This window comes from Canis lupus, chromosome 11, assembly GCF_048164855.1.
Source record: "Canis lupus baileyi chromosome 11, mCanLup2.hap1, whole genome shotgun sequence".
In the NCBI taxonomy this organism is placed as follows: domain Eukaryota; kingdom Metazoa; phylum Chordata; class Mammalia; order Carnivora; family Canidae; genus Canis; species Canis lupus.
In genome coordinates, this window is record NC_132848.1 from 46,892,277 (window position 1) to 46,909,067 (window position 16,791).

At 45.9% G+C, this 16,791-nt stretch overlaps 1 protein-coding gene across 20 annotated transcripts in view; it reads right to left on the reverse strand.

Annotated features, from left to right (window-relative positions):
- The window catches only part of INPP4A (inositol polyphosphate-4-phosphatase type I A), a 134,893-nt gene that overhangs the window by 80,843 nt on the left and 37,259 nt on the right, over positions 1 to 16,791 (reverse strand). The window contains exon 1 of one of the 20 annotated variants that reach the window (XM_072768037.1): positions 7,678 to 7,845. The exons of 18 other annotated variants lie outside the window; for them this stretch is intronic. The gene's annotated coding sequence lies outside the window, so the exon portion shown is untranslated. Of the gene's footprint in view, positions 1 to 7,677; positions 7,846 to 16,791 lie in introns of those variants that run through there. One more of the 20 variants, XM_072768044.1, reaches the window with a different exon arrangement.

Here is a 16,791-nt window from a genome sequence, read left to right on the forward strand (position 1 = left end):
AAGTATGTTTCTTTAGTTCTTTGAATATATTTATCATTCTTTATCATGTCTTCTCTGAAGTCTTCGTCTGTTAAGCCCAACATCTCAGCCCTCTCCCACACAATTTCTGTACCTTTTTAAAAATCCCATCTCACGTTCTTATTTCTTTGCATGTCTTATCTTTTTTTCCTTGAAAGCTGGACCTTTTAAATATATTGCAGCAACTCTGAATGCTGTTCTTCTCCTCCCCAGGGGCTTGTTTTTGTTTCCTCTTTCAGGGGTGGGCTGTACTAGTTTATAGTGAAGTCTAGCCCCGCCCCATTCCACCCCACCCCAAGAGTGCAGCCTACAGTGGTGGTTCTCAGGAGGCACAGTGTTCCTGGGATGAAAACGGTCTCATTAGGGCTCTCTGCTCCTCTTCCTGGTCTCCTTTAGGCTGCCTGTCTCTGATGTCATCACACCCAGCAGTGAGGCTCCAAGAGTTGCTGGCTGGTTGTTCCGTTTTCAATAATATTCTGGGGCATCAATTTTTGCACAACTGGATCCAATTAAATATAGGTCTTTTTGCAGGGGTCATTTTTGATGTCAATGTTTGAGGTCTGTTCTGACCAGGAAGGTTCTTCCTAGCTGTCTTTTTCCCTGGTTGTCTCTAGCCTGAAGTTTCAACACTTGCTCTCAGGGAGCTACTAGCCTTTTGTTACTTGCTTACCACCAAAATCTCCTCGTTTCTCAGAGTACTGTTAGGTCTGAACTTCCCCACACTCTGTTACAAATAAATTCAGTACCTTTGGGAGAAGCCTCAGAGCTTTCTGTTCTTATGGCCTACTTCTCACCTCCTTTCTGAGTCACTGCCCTGGAGCTGGGGTCAAGGACAGTGGCCCACTTCTCTCAGTGACATGCCAACTTTACAAACAATGCTGGGTGGGGGCGTAGCCCTTGATCTTCTAGGCTTCACTCTTCTCGAATTGAGCCTCTGCCCTACATGCAAACTGGGATGACAGAGGGCAATTGGGGCCTGAAGATTCTCAGCTTGGTAAAGAGCTTCCACCCTAGAGGCTAACTATACTTTCCTGGAATTTAGCTCTACAACACGGAGCTCAAGGGGAATGAGAAACGCTGGCAGCTTGCCCCTCCCAGGGAGATACTGTAGGCCTTTTTAAAAAAATTTTTTTTAATTTATTTATTCATAGAGACACAGAGAGAGAGGGGGCAGAGGAACAGGCAGAGGGAGAAGCAGGCTCCATGCAGGGAGCCCGATGTGGGACTTGATCCAGGGTCCCCAGGATCACACCCCAGGCTGCAGGCGGCGCCAACCGCTGCGCCACCAGGCCTTGATGGAAGCCCAGGGGAGAGGGAGCCACATATCTTGGCCACAACCAGCCAAGAGTATAGCTTCTGCCATGCTGAACTGGGCAGGAAAAAGTGGGCCACAGATCAAGTGCTACAAACTCTTACTGTTATTATTGAGTTTAGCTGGTTTTCCTGAATAAATATTTCTTCATTTGTTGTATGCCTTTAAAGCAATTTCCAGATATTTTAACTGATTACTTTCTTAAAACAGTTTTTATCAATGATTGTTGTTTTGCTGAGGAGAAGGTCTGCAGAACACCTAATACTACTATTCCAGAAGCAGATTCTGATAAAATTTATACCTAAATTTCTATTAAAGAACAAAACACTATGTGCAAGTTCCTTTCACTCTAATAGTCCATGTTAAGGAAGTGGCATCAACCAGCAGAATATGAATTTTACACTCTAAGAGGAAACTTCCCCCAGGAGGAACTGGAGCCATACCTTAAAAATACACTTTTTATTAATAATAACAGTCACCCAGATGTATATCATGAGTAGCAAGTCATTTGTAAATGTAAGGAAATGTTATCATGCATGGCAGGCATGCAATCACAAATCAGATCATCAGGAGGTCAGAGTAAGCAGATGAACCACATACATTCCTCAAAAATAAATACCCCTCAAGTAACCCCCTCTACACATAAGAGGCTCATTTCATTCTGGACCACTCAGCTGAGAAGGCCAAAAGGATTCCAATCAACATCTGAGAGCAATGTATTTATCTCTCCCAAAAAACAACTAGCTTGGGGTAACCAGGCATGGTTGAAAAGACTGTCGCCAGCACATTCTTGGAAGAAGTCACCAAGTGTTGTCCAGTCCCCAAAAAGATGGCATTCTCAGAATCCAAATTGAGGAGAGGGCTAGAAATGTGACAACACCAGCCAACCATCTCTCCCTGATGGACAGGGGGTAGTGGGTAGGATGGCTCCAACGCTCGCTCCGACATGCAGCAGCTGAGAATTGGACTGGACTCTGGAACACCCCCCGCCCCCCGCCCAGCCCCAGACTCCCCATCTATAAAATAAAGATCCTCAATCACTTACAAAGCCCAAAGTCAATACTTAGCAAACCCATTACTCTGGACAGGGTTCCTCAATAGGCTCTGCTTCCCCTATGGGTCCCTCCAGATAGCAAACTGATGCCAAAAGGTCCAAGGGCTGTGCTTCTATACAGGCCCCAGGGGCACCCTTTCCAGAGTCAGCCCATGCCTCAACCTCCCCAAGGACCTGACTGCTCACCTTCACAAAGCTACCAAAAGAGTCATCCCTGAAGGGTCCCCTGAAATCTCACACCCCTGTGAGATTTCTTCCCAGTTGGCTGAAGCAGGGAAAATTCTAGGCATGAGATGGAAATCAGTGTTACGGGACATGATGTACTGGCCCCCAAAGACAGCATATCAACAGGGCCCACCCCTTCAGACAGTAAGAGAGATGTTCTAGTAGGGAAATCTCTAGCAGTTGCTTGCTTCTGGCCAGTGAGATATCAGTTGGGTGGCAATTTTTAAAAAAGCAAACCATGCTAGAAGAAAATGTTATAAAATATATTCTTCCCTGACAATAAGGGCTATCCTGAATAAGAGATCTACAACATAGATCCTACAACAACAATCCTGTCCCTAACTTGCATGCCCCGACAGTCCCTTTCCTGAGGCCCTCTTTCCCATCTATAGTATGGGGATAAAGAGGAACTCGGTATGTGACTGTTCACAAATGTGCCTTCTATCAGGGTGCAGGACTTATCTCTATATTAAATGCACTTGGCTGGCTGCTCTTTTTCTGTTGTTACATCTACCCATTATGACAGCTTTCCTCTCTTTACCTGTAATCAGGTTATCAGGTTTCAATGTTCTTGTCAACTTAAGTATGCTGCTTCTCCCTGGCTCCCCTCTGCTGGCTTGGAAACCAAACCATTCAGATGAAAACATGAGGGAATGCTTTAAAGAGAACATCCAATGGATGAGGGCCATACAAGCTCACAGACAGCTGGTTTACCTTTGGCTTCCCAGACCTCACCCTGCACTGGGTCCATGGTGGTTGCTCATGAAACCCTTTTGCCTTACATGTTACTGGGCTACCAGGTCAGGGAGCAGCATACTTTTAGGAAGGTAGTTGCTGAAAATAGAGATTTTACCCCAAACTAAAAAAAATGGGAGAGGGGGCTCCTAGGCGGCTCAGTGGTTGACCGTCTGCCTTTGGCTCAGGTCATGATCCCATGGTCCTAGGATCGAGTCCTACATCAGGTTCCCCACAGGGAGTCTGCTTTTCCCTCTGCCTGTGTCTCTGCCTCTCTCTCTGTGTCCCTCACGAATAAATAAATAAAATCTTGAAAAAAAAATCCACCATCTGACTATGTTACTACTCAATGTGAAAATCTTCTAGAAGTGCACAAAGCTCACTTCCTACTCCCTTTTGGAAATACAATTTGTTTTTGATTAGCAGGGTCTCAGCTACAATTAGATACAGATAGAACTTACTGTTCCTACTACTACTGTCTGAATGACACAGTTTAGGTTTTGATTTTTTTTTTCTCCATCTCCATAAAGAAATACAACTTCACTTTACTTTTTCCCCCACTGTAATTTTAATTGTGAAATTAGCATCAAACATTTTTCTTTGGGAAGTGTTTTATTTTGTTCTAAGCAGAAAGGGTCCACATATTGTAAAACAGTAATTTTGGAAAACAAACAAACCCTACATGATCTATTGTGAAACTCAAAGGACCGAATTTTTCATCTCAAAGCGTTTTCTGGCCAGACCTGTGGCAGGCACAACCTGTCCACCCCGCACCTAGCTGTCACTACTGACAGGGGTCTCTAGATTCCCACCCTGTCTACTGAGAGGCCATGGTGTCACAGGGTAGCGGTAAGTCTAGGGCAAGGAGAAGTAAAGCCTAGTTTCAAACAGAATGAGATGAAGGCATCCATCCTCACAAGGACAATGAAGGGTCAGGACCAAACCAGACAGATACCTCAGGAAGTACCTCATATCTAACCAATGAGTATGAATCCTCAAGCACTCCCTCCATGTTTAACCATAATGCCACAGGTGCAAGGACTTGGGGTGCCTCTATGAGGCCCAACTGAGAAGACCACCATAGCATGGACACAGCCCCTCCCACATGGGTGTCTTCATCATCACACGGGGTTCCATCCTCCAGAGCCAGATACTGTATCTCAAACCTTCTCTCTTTTTAGAGACTTCTGTGTGATGTGCAGCATGGTCAGAGAAAGGAAACCAGCAGAAAACACAACCCTGCAATAGGACATTCTTGACTTTCTAGGGCTGTCAGTGCTGTTCCTCGCTCCTCTTGCTCCACTTCTAAGCTTCCCTCCACCTTAGCAGATAGCATCGCCATGCCAAAAATATGGAGTCTTCCTGGTCTCCTCTATGGGCCCTTCCCTCCCCCACATCTAATCCATCAACAAGTCCTGGTGACACACCCACACTGGAGCCTTGCACACTATCCTCAAAGCTATCACATTCCACTAACTGCACTCCACTATTATAATGAGTTCTGGGCCTTTCTTGACTATCCATGTCACTCCACATATACATGGATCCTATGAAGATACTAATTCCAAATGGAAGGAGTGGAAAAGGCAGTCCAAATTTGGCAGCTACATAGGGAAAGATGTAAAAACCCTACACAAAATGCCATGTCATCCAAGGACAAAAACTCAAATAGTTAAAGATGCCCCAACCATCTCCCTTCTGGAAGCAAGTTATATGCCCAAAGTCATTGGGGGCGGGGGGCACATTCCTGTGCATCCTCTCAGCCTTAGGAAGAAAGGGGACAACTTCTCTTTTCTTTCTCTGCCAAGAAGAAAACTTTAGGGCCAAATTTCCCTCCGAGTGAGATTGTCGAAGGAGTCAGGCACCTCAGGATTACAACACAGGGTCCAGAGTCACCAAGATAAAAGACACTAAATCACTTGGTACTGATGGTGTCTACAGAGGGTGTGTAAATGACAGCTCCATTTGGTGCTTCAGTGAACCAGTGCCCATCAGTCATTCAGCATGACAGGACCTTTGACCAAGGACAACCACAAAGACAGGGATGGGTTGCAGGCCAGGCCTGGTCCTCAGTGTGTGCCTCCACTCTCCTGCACCATGCCAATTTTACCCACTAAGCCATCCAATAGCTGATGCCTAAATCTTTCTCCCTTGGCCCTAAGGACTCTCTTGAGGCCCAATGCAGCATCCTCAAGTCAACTAGCCACCAGCCGTGGACTCATGGCACCTACTGAAGTGTAAGAACACATTCTCCTCAGAATTGGCTTCTCCTGGATTCTCTTTGGGGCCCCACTGTGCTCAGACAGATCTGACATCACTTTCCATCCATCAACCAAACTGGTCATTCAGTTCTGTCCTCTCTCTCTCTCTCTGAGGTTTCTCTGCTCTCATCACTTTCTTCTCTAATACCACTGGCACCCCACATAGGGCTAGGGCAATAGGCTCAGAACTGCCTCCCCATGAGGCTGAGAGCCAAAACTACATCACATATACACTCACACACATGCACAGGCATGCACTCACTTAAAGGCAAGGGCCCGGAATATTTAGGTTGGGGTGCAAGGCTTCCTTCCAGTCCCCTGAACTTGCAGTTTTCATGTCAAGATCCCACAGCACTCCCCCCACACCCAGATGCAGGAGCTGGCTCCATCCCCTACACTTCTCTCCCCGAACCCCTGCCTCAAACAACCCTCCCTCTAAGGAACTCTGGCTCTGCTTCCTGTTTACACAGCTCATCATGTGTCTAAAACTTCTCTTCCACTGAGTTCTTTTCCCGGTTTAGACTTCACTGCTTTCAATCAAAACCCACTACAAGACTCAAGGAGCATGAATCATTCATTTGGGACACAGCAAGAGAATGTGTGACTTCAGAGTCAGAGTGAGAATCTATGCACAGAGATATCACCACTGCAGAGACAATATCAGAAATGGAACTCAGACTGAGGTCTGTATCAGTTTACAAATATAAGATGGTGTCTGTAGAGCCCACAAAGGAGGCAGAGCTGGTCAATGGAGAAAGATCTGCAGTTATTCTTTGCTAGTATTTCCACTTATGTGTTTTGCTTTTGTTGCTTAAATAGATAGGAACTGAAATTACAATATTTTTTGCCACTCAGTGCCCAGATCTTAGTTTCTAATACCAATCTCCAGTAAAAGGGATGAGGATTCTTTGGAGAAATGGCTGACTCTGCGGCGGGGGCAGGAAATGTACAAGACCAGCCTGGAGTATCCTGTGGTATCAAAAAGGAAAGATGTGCTAAAACAACGACAACAAACAAACAACAAACCAGTAAAAAACCCCATAATACTGGGAATATGTCAAAGGAGCCAACGAAAGAGCTTCCGACGGCCAACGCTGAAACAATGAGAATAAAAAAATAAATAACAAATAAATAAATAAATAAATAAATAAATAACCTAATACTGAATTATAAACCTAAGTACAAAATAAATATCCATGAGTCCACACTAATATAAATGAATGAGACTGGATTAATAAATGAATGAAGAAGAGACAAATCGCTTATACAGAAGAACTCCAAATAGTTTATGTAAATGCCCCTGTCCCTTCAAAGAGGTAAAGCCTCTCACCCCTTACCTGTGGGTGACACAGGGCTACTGCCTTCTGCAGAGAACATTGTAGAGGAATAGGGGAGGGTAGCTTTCCAGGGGAGAAATCTGGTCACGTCCACAGTGTGTGCCCTGCTATGACGTGACCAGAAGAGCATTACATCTCAGTGCTCTTCTTCTTCAAAACCCGTATGCCCAGTATAACAGAAAAACACCAGACAAACCCAGAAGGAGGGTGGGTGATAAATACCTAAATGGTACTCCTCAAAACTGTCAAGGTCACCAAAAGCAAGAGAAGTCAGAAATTCTCACAACTCAGAGGATCCTAAGGAAGCAAGACAAGCAAGTGTAACATGGTGTCCTAGATAGGATCTGGGGACAGGAAAAGGACATTAGGTAAAAAAAAAAAACTAAGGAAATCTAAAGAAAGCATGGAGTTTAGTTAAAAATAATGTATCAAAAAAAAATGTATCAATATTGGTTCATTAGCTGTGACTAATATAACAACATAAGATGTTAACAATATGGGAAACAGGGTTCAGAGGGGGTCGGGAGGCAGAGCTAGTTACAGTATTTGTAACTTTTCTGTAAACCTATAACTATTCTAAAATTTAAAAATTTACTTAAAAAAAATAATCTTAGCTCTGAGTCAACAACCTTCCCCGTCCCTCCTACATTTTTTCCTTCAACCGGAATGGTAACCTATACTTTATCTCCCCACAGCCTCCTTAGGAGCCAATGCTCCAGTCTGCCCCACGCCCACCTCAGGTGGCTGAGGTCCCCAGTGCTGCGGCTCCAGGTCAAGGCACACATTCTCCTCACATGACAGTTCCCACCGGGCTGAGGCCGTCAGAAGTAGAGCAATCAGACATTTGAGAAGCAGCTGCCTTGCCCTTCATGCAGCCGGGCCTTCTAAGAATTGACTTCTATTCTTAGACTCCTCTGATGTAACTCTTCTGCAGGAATCCAGTCAGTGATCTAAAAGCTCTGCGGGCTAGGCCTGATTTACCCAGCCCAAGTTGCAGGGCCTCTGGGCGACCCTGGGGCGCTCCTGCCCGGCCTGACCCAGGTCTTCCTTCTTCCAGCTCCCCTAAAAATCTACTGGTTTCCACCTTTCAGGCCATCAAGGTGCACCACTGCTTGGGGGAAAGGGATACCAGGCTGATGAAAACATGGAAGGGGTTCCTCTTTCCAAAGGCAATTAAGAGCAGGGAAAGGTGCAGGACAGGAAAAAAGCGAGCAGAAGAGGGAAGATGAGACAGACAACAGGGAAGCAAGGTGCTGGACGAGGAGGAATATTTTTCAAACTTTCCAGACTTTCAGTGCCCCAGGAGAGTTCACAGCACGCCTGCTGCTCCACAAAGTGTCACCAGGATGCATGGGATTCTTAGGTCATCTTGAGAGAGCACCCACAATGTATAGGTATTTCCTTAAACTTGGCCCAATTCATACAGAATATTCCAGGAAATGACAACTCACTTAACACAATTACGGTTCTCTATGAAGATCCCCAGAAAAAGACAAGAAAAAGCTAGAAACTGAGCCCTCCATTGGAGGGAGCAGTCAGGGACCAGAAATCTGCTGCCAGGGACCCTGGAAAGTAGTGTGGCCCACTCTGTGGGACTGTGGCAAATCTCCCACCATAGGTGGGGATTCAAAAATTCTACGTGGTCCTGTTTCTGATTTAGATTTCTCATCAGGAGGTGCCCCTCCTCTTATTGTAGAGAGTACTCTTTCAATGAAACTTAAATAATTTTATGAAGACGAGAGAATTTAGGTGGTTAGCAAACGCCCTGTTTTAGTCCTTCAGACAAGGTGTTCCCAACAGATTTCTGTTTCCTCAGTTACAGACTTACCTCAAGTAAAGAATATTCTACAAGGACAACAAAACTCTGGATTAACCCATTCAAAGGATGATGAATGAAGAAAGTCCTCAAAAGCCTCATGTAAAAAATCAACATACTTTCAAACATTAATAAGATGCTTATACTCTGAAATCAACAAAATTAAGCAGCTGGGTTCCCATCACCAGGAGAGCAGTGGCAGTGGTCCCTAAGTGACAGCTGACCCCACAGGTCAGGGGGACAACCACACACCAACTGTCCAGCAGCCTAGTGGTGCCACCGGCCCTGGTGGCTTTCAAGGAATCTGACCTTGTAGTAAGCCAAGGACAGTAAGCTCAGGAACTATAAAAAGAAAAACTACCATAGTCCCCTTACTGTTTAAGTTTGGACAATAAAGTGGGAAATCCTCACTCATAATCACACCTTTACTGAAGTTAACTCTTTCTGTTTTTATAGATAAGATCAGTGTGTACAACAGATACAATATCCTGCTTTTTCATTTGTACATTAGATTGTAAACATATTTCATGCTTTGCCAGGCTGCATGATGATCTTATTTGCTGCATCAGCACCTTCAGGGACACACACTTTTTTTTTTTTTTTTTTTTGACACACACTTTTTAACTTAATCCAAAATATATCTTACAAAGGAGGTACCATGTGGCTATGTCTCCAGCTCTTACACAGCCAAGGGCGAGGCTGGCAAAGCTCCAGAAACCCTTTGTGGTTGTGGTAGTGGTCAGTCATTGCTGGTGCAAAGGCAAGAAGTGTTAATGGAATGCGGTCATACCCCTTTGGGCCAGGCCATCCCTGCACAAGCAGATGCACAGTAGAGCATGAATGTGCTCAGCCACTGTGTATATGTGTTGGAGGGGTGGGGGAAACTATGCTGGAGGAGCTCCACCACAGTGAGATCAGAAGACTGAAGTCCTTGCTCTCTAGCAGGATCTCAGACTGAGGCACTCACTTGCAGCACTACTTTTGCAGTAACGTATTTTACACCATAAATTGCAAGATTTAATAGCAGCGTAAATGCCTGGTAGGGACACAGTAAATTATGGTTTGTTTATATGGTGAAACATTATGCAGAATTTTAAACGGAAATCACTGAGTTTACAATGACTGACAAGCAAAAAAAAATTCTAAGCTCTACCAATACAAATACACAGATGTACACACACACACACGCACACAAAGTGGAAGACATGAGAAGAAAATATATTAAAATGTTAACACTACTAGTGGTTGTACCGTAATTTTCTTGTTTATCTATTGGACCATGTTTTTCTAAACTCTTTATAATAAGCATGCAAAATTTTATTAACTGTACCCACATGAGGTTATTTAGTATCTCCATGCTGTGGGGGTGCTTGGGTGACAGTCAGTTGAGTGTCTGACTCTTGGTATCAACTTGGGTCTGATTTGGGATTGTGAGATCAAGCCCCTCTTCAGGCTCTGCTCAGTGTTCTGCTTGAGTTTCTCTTTCTTTCTTCCTCTGCTCCTCCCCCTGCACACACACTCTCTCTCTCTCTCTCTCATACCGAAATAAGTAAATCTCACACACACACACACACACACACACACACAGTGTTTTGGGCCCTCCTGCAGTACCCTTCTCACCCTGCTCCTGGGGCTAATTCTTCTTGGCCTCCCTCCAAACTCTGCTGGGAAAGCAATACCTCACCCCTCCCCCAATCTCACACAGTGCTCTGCACACATCCCCTCCATCACCCTAGTCACATGAAATGTGTCACACCTCACACTCTCAGCTCATAGGGTAGTGACTGCGGCTTGACCATCTCTATACCACAGGGCCAATAGACACAAGGTTCCAGCGGGCCTGGCAGACAAGCAGTAAGAGGGAGCAAAGACCAGGCTACACAGGAGAAGGGGACGCGGGAATGCAGAAAGCTGGGACCCAGGGAAAGCCAACTGGGGGCAGTTTCAGGAATAACCACAGGGCAGAAAACGGAAAGCTGTGGGTGTGGTGATGCTAGTCATCCCTGGAGACATGAGAGATATTAAAGAGGGAACAGGACTTCAGAGGCAGGTGCCAAGTCCTTTCTGGAGACCAGGGTAACCTAGAATGACAGAGGGCAGTGAAAGGAAGTGGAAACAACAGCACAGTCATGAGTCAAGTCCACTTCTGGAAGGAGATGTAGGATGAGGAGAGAAAGAATGTCTACTCCATTTTGAGGCCTCTTTCTAGGGAGAACCAACCATATTTCAGTTTATGTGAGGAGGCAAAGGGGCATCTATGAAGGGGGAAATGAGTGGGGAGCAAGAGCTTCTTTATGCAAAAGGAAAGGCTCCCAGCAGAGAGTGGAAAGGAGGGCTTCACTGAACATAAACACAGTCCATCTGACAGAGAGGCCATTTGGTCACCAAATCCTGGATGGCTACACAGCAGACAGTATCCCTGTCCTACCCTCCATGGGACCAGAGCAGCCAGTAGGAGGCTGGGACAGCCCAGGAAGAGAGGAAACAGAGAGCTGGTCTGGGCTTCTACCTTTAGGGCAGGACTCATGAGCCATGTTAGAGACAAGGTGTTTAAAGCAGAGACCATGGGGATGCTCAGTGGCAGATAGAAATTCCCCAAATGAAGCCAACTCTGCAGCAAAGGTGGACACAAGGCCAGCCTGTGCTCTGCCATGGAAACCTGGAAAGGCCCACACCCACTCAAGCATGCTCCCATGACAGCAAGGCAGGAGGGAAGAATAAGAGGAGGGAGCATAGTCCATCAGGACTTGGCTCCACCCTGAACTTGACCATTCATTGCCTTACCACCTGGGGCAGCCACAAGCCCAAATTCAGAACAGCTGTTTCTGACCCCAAGTATCTGAAGACAAACTGAGAATTAATAAGTATTGCTTGGGATCCCTGGGTGGCGCAGCGGTTTGGTGCCTGCCTTTGGCCCAGGGCGTGATCCTGGAGACCCAGGATCGAATCCCATGTCGGGCTCCCGGAGCATGGAGCCTGCTTCTCCCTCTACCTGTGTCTCTGCCTCTCTCTCTCTCTCTCTGTGACTATCATAAACAAATAAAAATTAAAAAAAAAAAAAGTAGTGCTTGCTTCTCATCCCCCATCAACAAGACTCTGTGAAGACAGAGTCACAAAATACAAGGGTTTAAGTGGGTAAAAAGAATACAATGCAAATTGAGGATGGTAGTAACCTCAGGGAGAGGTGCAGGTACATGTAGTTTCAGTTGTATTGGGAATTAAAATGTCAAGCTGAAGACATTATTTGTATTATTCTTCCTATGGGTTTTCATATAAAGTATCGCATAACAAAAATTTTTATTAAAAAAAAAAAAATTTTTATTAAAATGAAGTAGATCCAAAAATAAATAAATAAAATAAAATAAAATGAAGTAGATCCAAAATCCCTGTTTTATATTTTCATGTACCTTTTTACTTTTCTTTTCAAAAAAGCAAAGTAGGTGTAATAAAATTTTAAATCTTCAATCAGAAGCCATGCCATTTCTTTTAAATGAGAGCATATGCACCTATCATTTTAGATCAAGACCTGGATGTCAACCACACTTGCCCACTATCAGTGTGGACTTGCTGGTTGCTGGTATCCATCCCCCAAGCCAGGCCCACTGGGAGATAACTCCATTCAGGCAGAAATGATGGCGGGGGTGGGGGGTGGGGGGTGGGGGGGGGGGAACCTCACAGCTGCCCACAGCCTGCCCCTTTCCACCTTGCAAGAGAGCCAGTTATACCTGTCCAGAAGTGCACAACTTTCATTTTTAACCCCCACCAGCCTGCCCTCCTTGCGGGGCCCTCACAGCCTGGACCAGGCGTGACTGATCCTTGACATCCACTGGGGCCCACCTGTGACTTGCACCAATAAGCTAAACCACACTTGGCCAAGATGGCGCTCAGCAGCAACTCAACCTGCCATTCCTCTGGCAGGGTGTTGATTTTACCCAGACCCCCAAGATCTTCACCCCCAAAATGTGATCATGTAGGAGTCGCAAGCACAAAGCAGGGAGAAAAGGGACCAGAACACAGGGTCCTCACATCACCCGCTTTGCCTCTTTCTTTACTGCTGCTTCTGTGTATTAAAACTGTTCAAGCTTTGGGGCACTTGGGTGGCTCAGTGACTGAGCATCTGCCTTTGGCTCAGGTCATGATCCCAGGTTCCTGGGATCCAGTCCCGCATTGGGCTCCCTGCAGGGAGTCTGCTTCTCCTTCTGCCTATGCCTCTGCCTATCTTTCACAAATAAACAAAATCTTTTTAAAAAGAAAAAATAAATAAAACTATTAAGCTTTTAAAGTACACAGTGTTGAGCTAATAAACCAGCAAAAGATTTCACATAACCCAACTCCAGTATGGTAGGCTCAAAGCAAAGGAAAAAGAAAGGCAAAAGCGCTTGTTGCTGCAACCTTTCACTAAAGAAAAGAAAGCCTGGGGATGCCTACGTGGCTCAGTTGATTAAGTGTCTGATTCTTGATTTCAGTTCAAGTCACAATCTCAAGGTCAAGGGTTTGGGCCTTGTGGGCCCCACACTACGCATGAAGCCTACCTGGAAAACAAACAAACAAACAAGTAAATAGAACAAAAAACCTGGCCCGGAGGTAGGGGTGGGGTGGTACACCCCTGAGGTCCAGCTACCAAATGCTCAAGCCCAGCAAGCATCCCATTACAGACTGTGGTTACTTTCCTCCCCTTCCTGGGACTCTGCAAAGCACAGTTTATTAGGAGGGACAGCAAAATGCCTAGAATTCTCTCCAAACACAAGCCTGCTTGCTTACGCTGGATCACTTGGAGATATAATAAAGTCTCCTCATAATTTTGCTATTGAGGCTTCATGTAATAAGATCATTTCATATGGAGAAGTATGGCATTAAATTACATAGGGAATAGTGTCATTGAATCTTTATACCTAAAATCACTTTAGACAGGTAAAACATGCCAACTTTAAGGCAAATAAATGCAGTTCCATAAAGAACCCAAGGGATTAGCCAGGGACCGATGGCAACCAGAATAAGTGACTCTAAACAAGAGAGGGTTTCACCTGCCAATGAGTTAGGGACAGATGGGGCTAGGCAGGGCTAGATATAGGGCCACGGGAAGCAGTCTCACAAAAATCCCCAAAATGATGAAGTGTAAGGAAACTAGAGATAAGGGAACAAGCCAGACCACTCTGCCCTAAGGTGTGGGTGGGGAGGGTGTCTTGTTGTAACAGCTACTTAATGACCAACAAAGGACAACCAGACCCCAAAGAAGAAGTAAGCCATTAAAGATGTTATCAATAGTCCTTACTCAATGGTGATGTCAATAGATAATGTTAAAAGGATTTAGGTTCCCTGATTAGGGTCTCAATGAAACCCAATCCCACAAGCCCTCAGTGGCAACCCTGTCGGGACCCCTCTCACTCCTGAGAGCTTTCTCTGTATCTTTACTTAATAAACTTCTAACCCTTTACTCACTCTCCTGTGTCCATGATATTCATTCTTCAACTCCATGAGACAAGAACCAAGCTCTCCCATATCACCAACTGCAGTACATTTGAGACATGCCAACTGACCGAGCTGGCACTAGCACATCAAATGCCTTGAGGCTTTTGGGAAAGACACGCAGTTTCTTTCCTTCTAGAGCATGTTCAGAAGATGTCTTGACCCCACTCATAGGGTCACACCATGTCCATCAATGCTCCCCCGACCCCTCCTATTCACAAACCCTTGGCGCCTCTGTGGGGTGAGGCTTTACACTGAGTGACATCGATGACCTCACCATAGAAGCACCAGATGCAAGAAAATGTCACAGGTGCTCTAGTTAAATTCTGTTTTGTTAGGACCCAACTCAAAAGAGTTTGGAGTTGAAAAGTAATTAGTAAGTGAATTAGCAAATATCTGGTGTGCTGCCTGCTGTAAATGCGCCTGCCAGGGCTCCCACATAGCCATGGACTGACTGGCATGTGAGGATGGGGCACACATCACACCACTCCTCATTCTTATTGCCAGAAGGGTCCAGATCCAAGGCATGCAGTGGCCCTATCTGCTTGCTCACCCTCCCCAGGCTGGCACAGGGGAATGTGGCTGGAGACAGACACACGGGCACCATGCGCTACACCTGGAACAAGGCAGGTTGGTTAAAGATTCAGTCCCATGGAGGGCCTGGGGCTGCACTGGCTACTCAGGGGGGACACAATCTGCCTAAAAAGGCTGCTGGCCAGAAGCAAGGGACCAAATGTGTAAATGCACAGTGGCTGGCTGGTCACCTTGGTCACTTGCTCTCCAGCATAACAGGAGCCTACCTAGGTCTAAGACAGCCTGAGAGGACAGAGAGCCAAAGGAGAGGAAGACCAGCCTCTCCACAGCTGATAGCAATGCGACATTTTCGCTGACTGCGCTCCTTTGCACTAACAGGTAAAGTTACAAAAACAATCCTTCCACAGCAAAATCTACACTGAACCAACAGAAACCATGACAGGACACTGGATAAAATCTGAACCCATGTCTGAGCCTCCCTTCCCTCCTCTGCAATTGGAAGTGAATAATAACCACCTTACCAGGTAGCTGGTGCATCAAAATCCTTGAAATATGCCTGGCACAATATCTAGCATGTGAGCCAACCTCTTGGGGATGAGTCCTCCACCTGTCCAAGACTGTGAGAGAGCAGGACCCTCTGGGGGCTCCACCAGGTACCCTCACAAATCAGGAAAAAAAGGCTTTCTGCTTCCCAGAGGCTGAGAGGGTAGCCCAAAGGGAAGGATGGTGGCACTGCTGGAAGAGAGAGCCCTGTAGCTCCTGTTGGAAGAGACTGACCTCAGGCAAGACCCCTGGAAGCAGCTCTCTGGCCCTGTAGGCTATTTGGATGCAATTTCTAAGGCCATGAGAAGATAAAAGCATCTCTGGGAAAGGCCTTCTAGGAAGTCACCAACCATAGGTCTGAGGGGCAGTTTTAGAACCTGGTCTAGCCCAGGGCCACGCATGAAGGGCCCTAGAGATCACACATGGCAACAGCTCAACTCCCGTGGCCAACCAGAAGCCAAGGAGACTGGGCAGGGTTCATTTTTCTTTTTTAGGTGACTCTCCCTTGGGAAAGAGAAGAGGGGAAAGAAGTTTGTTGGCATCCTCTGTACCTCAGATTCCATTTGTGACTGTTAATTTGTTTCAGAGAAGCTGGCACATGACAGATGTTTTATGGACCAAAGTAAACCAAATGGGACCCCATCCTCACCACCTGCCTGTGTCATAGACAATATGGATTACGGGCTATAAGTGGGTTCTGTGCCTCCTGGCACACTTGAGAAGATCCTAACACATCATACCTTTCCAATTTATAAACAGCAGGGCCACAACTCTGGTCCCCATGGCTGGAACAAACTGGTTCAGACCAGTTATTCCCATGAAGAGATGCCAACAACCAAACTATTCATTCATCTCTGAGGCCTCTGTAAATGAGAACTGGCATGTAGCTAATGGTGAAAACAGCTGGCTCCTGGCTTTTGAGTCACCTTGCTAAACTCATCGTGATAGGGTAGCTTTGGGACATCTCATGAGGCACAAGCAGGAGGAAGGAGCTCCTGCCAGAGCACCGCAGATTCTGTGTCCCCATCAGAACTGCACCACGAACCCCACACCACGCTCTTAGAGTCAGCCAGGCTATCAATTAACACTGAAAGAAGTAGCCCAGTTTTCAGAAGGTAATAAAAATGAAGTAGTATCTCTAGTGGAGGGTGGAAGAGGGATAAGTGTCCAAGACAACTCAAAGAGCACTCTGGAGACCTTGTAGCATCACCTGGGAGCTTGTAGGACAGGCCTGGAGGATTAGAGCCGCCTCCCTGGGGGCGGAGCCCAGCACCAGACCTGGAACAATTTGTCCAGGTAAGTCCTAGATCTAGTTTCCTGGCTTAGAAAGAGGCCTGAAGCTTGACACAACTGTGTTCAATGAAGTCCTCATGCTCTATGAAAACTCAGACTTCCCTCTTTTCAATACACTGAAAAAAAGCACAAGAGGAAGACCAGGGTGAGAGCTATGTTCACACTCACTGACAGAAGAATGGACCACAGAATAAGGC